This window comes from Lactuca sativa, chromosome 6, assembly GCF_002870075.4.
Source record: "Lactuca sativa cultivar Salinas chromosome 6, Lsat_Salinas_v11, whole genome shotgun sequence".
Lineage (NCBI taxonomy): Eukaryota > Viridiplantae > Streptophyta > Magnoliopsida > Asterales > Asteraceae > Lactuca > Lactuca sativa.
Window position 1 is genome coordinate 46,934,552 of NC_056628.2, and position 4,794 is coordinate 46,939,345.

The 4,794-nt window shown below is 33.6% G+C and overlaps 1 long non-coding RNA gene across 1 annotated transcript; it reads right to left on the reverse strand.

The window, feature by feature from the left end:
• Window positions 1–468: 468 nt before the first annotated feature.
• On the reverse strand, window positions 469–4,289 carry LOC111887463 (uncharacterized). The gene is made up of 3 exons (XR_006184199.2): window positions 3,755–4,289; window positions 2,925–3,016; window positions 469–730 (listed from the first exon to the last, which is right to left on the reverse strand). It is a non-coding gene; the product is annotated as an uncharacterized LOC111887463 (long non-coding RNA).
• Between the last annotated feature and the right edge of the window lie 505 nt (window positions 4,290–4,794).

Sequence of the window (4,794 nt, forward strand, 5' to 3'; positions counted from 1 at the left end):
AAAACTACAAAAATTTGTCAAAACTATTAGCAAAATACTCTTATTCATCAAGTTGGCGTATTTAATTTTGAATGAAGCTAAACTAAATGCAACAAACTAACGTGTTGCCTAAATACAACTCTTGTTCTTGTCAAAACTAGCTGGTGCCTAGCTAATATTTGTATTTTCTTTGTGTTACTTTTTGGATGTTATCAAGAAAATGAATTGCTATATATAGGCATTTTAGGAGCTTCAAAAATGGATGAAAAACATTTCTATTACATCATCGTGTTTTAATATAATTCTAATCACATAAATGGCCATCGTTAGTCGTATCTTCATAATATTAGCCATTTTAAATGCTGTGCTACTTCCGACCAGCACCATAGCAACAGAGTATGTGGTGGGAGACGACAGTGGTTGGACCATCGGTTTAAATTACCAAACATGGGCTAGCAATAAAGATTTTAAAGTTGGTGACAAGTTAGGTATAAAACATTTTTAAATGTAGTTTTTTATTTTTGAATTATTTTTAATGCTACATATGATTTTACTTGATATTACAGTGTTTAATTATCCGAAAGGCATACATAATGTCTTCATAGTTAATGGTAGTTCGTATGCAAACTGCATTATTCCGCCCCCAAGCAAAGCTCACACCTCTGGACATGACATCGTATCCTTAATGTCTCCAGGCGAAAGTTGGTTTATTTGTGGCGTAGGGAACCATTGTGCTTTATACAACCAGAAGCTGGCCATCAATGTCAAAGCATGATGATAAGTTACCAAATATGACGTTAAGTTTTCATGGTTAGATTCATATGATGATTAAGATGTTTTATTTGAGAATACTCAACTCTTATTCATAGTATCTGTTTTTTAGAACGGCAGAAATATGTAAAAACAAGAAAAAACTACAAAGTAGCTAACTAGGGTTTGCACAACCAACAATCCCAAAACATTTTATAATTCTTATGCCTATTGCAAACCCAAAAATACGAAAGGACACTATATCATCAAAAAGTGAATCTCTCCTAGGCTTCTCCGCTCCAAAAAATTAGATTGTTCCTAAAATTCCAAAGAGACCAAAATGTGACAATAACCGGTGCAACTAATTGAAGTACCTCATTTTAAAAGCTGGCATACTAGAAGAATAACTCACAAAATGAAATTAGAAAATGTGGAAGGAGATGTTAACACCAAACACCAATCAGATGCCATAAAGGGGAAATATTCATGCGATTAATAAACAAATGACCGGAAGACTCCCCAATAGAATTAGAAACGTGACATCATACGGAATCCAAGTCAATGCCTTTGTCTCTTAAGTTCAACCTTCTAGGATTTTTGTCATTTTGAATGTGTCATGATAGAATGTTTAGTTAAGTTGGAACTAAACAATTCCATCTCGTTGGGGACTAGCAAACATAAGAAAAATCAAATCCAAAAGATGTCTAGTCGAAGCAACAATAAAATCACCAAATGTCTCCGGCTCTCATAGATACCTATCAATAGCAAAATAAATAAATAATCTATGTAGCTTAATAAGCAAAGCCTCCGCCAATGTGGGACTAGCCCACTTGGTAAAGACTTTGCCTCTTAGTTTTGGAGGTTTCGAGTTCTAATATAGGTGTTGACGATTTCGCAATACTAACTTCTAACTATTAATCTCGCAGTTCAAAAAAAAAGCAAAGTATCCCATTGAGTATATTCTACTCCTCCTCTCGACACCCTTCTACAAGTCAAAAGAAGCATTTCCTCATAACTTATGTTAACCACCAAAGCATTCCGAAATTTGTTTATTTGTTTAGAGGAAAAACCACATCAAAATTGTTTGTTAACAAACCTTCACCTAGCCAAGAATCCATCGAAACTAGTTTATCTCCGATCCCAACCTTAATCTTACACAAAGATTTTAGGTCACTCCCTTTAGACACTAAATGATCAATCGAACACAAGACATTCGATCATATACTTTACCCACCAAAGCGAGAAGGAACTCTATCCCCCAACCATGCACAACTTTAATGACACGAACCCATTAAGCTTCTGGTTACTCAAAAATTCCCCAATATCATTTAAACAAAATAGTTGTTTTTTAAAGAGATAAGACTTCCGGTACCAAGGTCTTCGTTTTCTTTACTAGCCATAACCTGTCTCCAAGCAATCCAATAAGTCTTGCGCTCCCCAATATCAATACCCAGAAAAACATGCTCTGATAGACTCGATATTCTTCAAAACAACAACCAGAGCTCTAAAATTAGACAAATAATAAATACCAAGACTTCCTAGCATAGCCTTGATAAGAGTCATACGACCTACCACCGATAGTAATCTCGATTTTCATGCTGACGATTTCAACAAAAACTTATTAATGACCGATTTCAAAGTATTTACACGATTCATATTTTTTCCAATCGGCATCGCAAATACATAAATGGTAACCTGACCACATAACAACCAATAAATCTACCACCTTATGAACCCCCTAAAAAAACTCCAACTCCGATTATTTACTTTTAGGTAAATTAATTTTTAAACCCGAAGCCATCTGAAAAACCTTAAGGATGCGAAGAATTTTTATAGCATTTTCCAACTCCCAACAATATAATAAAATAACATCATCTTCATATAGAAAATGAGAAACTTCTAACTCCAGTCCTATATCAATTCTGCGAAAAGCACCAGCCGAACTACAGGGCCGGCTCAACAAGTTTGGGGGCCATAAGTGAACAAAAAATTTGGGGCCCTTTGACATTTACTATACTTAATATTATAAACACTCCTCCTTTATCCGGGCTTGTATATGTTTATCTATAAAAACTTCTTCTTACATTTTTCGTTTCTTTTTTGAAGCACCAGATTCGTATTTTATCTTTGATATGGTTATTAATCACTTGATTAGTAATAACTATAAGTATAGAAGATATGGTTTAGAATTATACCGCCCCTGAGATAATGGAAAACTCAAAAACAATGGAATCTGCCAATTTGGAATCAGCCAATCTGGAATCAGTGAACAATGAAATTTGCCAATCTGAAATAAAAAATCAAAAAGATTAAAAAGATTAACAACTTTGATCATCCATGCCATTTGGATAAAGCCAAAAACAATTAAAATACAAAAAAACCATTCGTTAGATTGCAAAAGATTCATAAGAATTATGTGGCTTAATGGGTTGTTAAAATAATCTAGTTACTCATGTCCATTGTCAAAAGATTAACCCTAATTAATTGGCTATTAACCCCAACAAGGGGTGTCTCATATTCCAATTCCACATCCGTCGTAAAATATATATATATATATATATATATATATATATATATATATATATATATATATATATATATATATATATATATATATATATATATATATATATATATATATATATATATATATAAAGTGTTTGTTTGTTTTTTTTTTCTAAAAGACTAAAATATACAATCTTTAGAATCAACCAATCAAATGAGTCATACCAATCTGATTACCTTTGGCCACTTTTCTTAACCGACAAAGCTTCTATATCAAGATTATTGCAAACAGTTTATAGTTTTGATTATTCTTATACATAAAATTGCCTATCGACCTATGTTGAAAAAAAAACAAAGAAACCAAAGATCATTTAAATAAACCATAATAATACCCAAGAGTATTCCAGATTAATATAACCTAAATTGCATTTATTCATTAAAGAACCTCCAATCCTCCATCACGGCATCACCACTTAGTTTTTTTTCTTTTTTTTGAAAATTTAAAATACAAACACATTACCTGTTACCGTTTCAATGACTGAATGACAGCAAAATAGTAGCAAATCATCAAATCAATGGACAATGAACAATGATTTTTAACTTTTGAGCGATGGAGAAACCAAGAATGAAGAAGGAATAAGAACTAAAGTTTGAAGAGTGAAGAACAGCAGCAACGATTCAACGGTTCAACAGAAGAGTAGAAGAATCGAATGGAGAAGGCCTAGAATTGAGTCTGAGAATGGAGAAAAAGAAAGGAATTTCAATCGTCGTAGTGTCGTACTCATCGCTTGAAGAATCGATCAACAGGCGTGATTTTTTGGATACTTATGAGCTGGACTTGAAATTAAATGGGATCCCTTACAATTGGGGCCCTAAGCCCTACCTTTACTCACTAAAGCATAAGGCCGGCCCTACCGAACTAGCTTCCACTAACCCAACGTGGAAACCCTCCATTGTAAGAACAAATTAAAAGGTCCAAAGTGGATCATCATGTGCTAAGCCACGCTCCACATGGAACTCTTGAGTAGGAGCATCATTCATGATAATAGAGGCTCTAGAAGAAAGAGTAGCCATAATCCAATCGCTCAAACAAGGAGAGAACCCCATTTTCTTTTTGGCATCCAATAAATATCCCCATTCTAAACAACCATAAGCCTTCTTTAAGTCGACCTTAAAAATCATCAACTTCTTTATCACCGCCTTGCAATACCCGATAATCTCATTCAACATCATTGGACCATCCAGGATTTGACAATTCTTAAAAACGCTTATTGTTCAATGCTGACAATAGACCCGATAACCAAATACAGACGATTGGCGAGAATTTTACCATATTGACAACAAATTAAACTAATTGGTCGGAAATCAACAATAAATTTTGGATCATTCACCTTCGGGAAGCCACAATGTAATAAGGGGGTCAATGGACCCCACTTGAAATTGATATTAACCACATTTTATTAAAATAACCCTTAAAAAATTCATTGTTTCTTGAAATTATCCATTTTGGCACCGACATTTGCTAAAAAACAACCCTTAAAAAATTATTTTTTTGCTGAA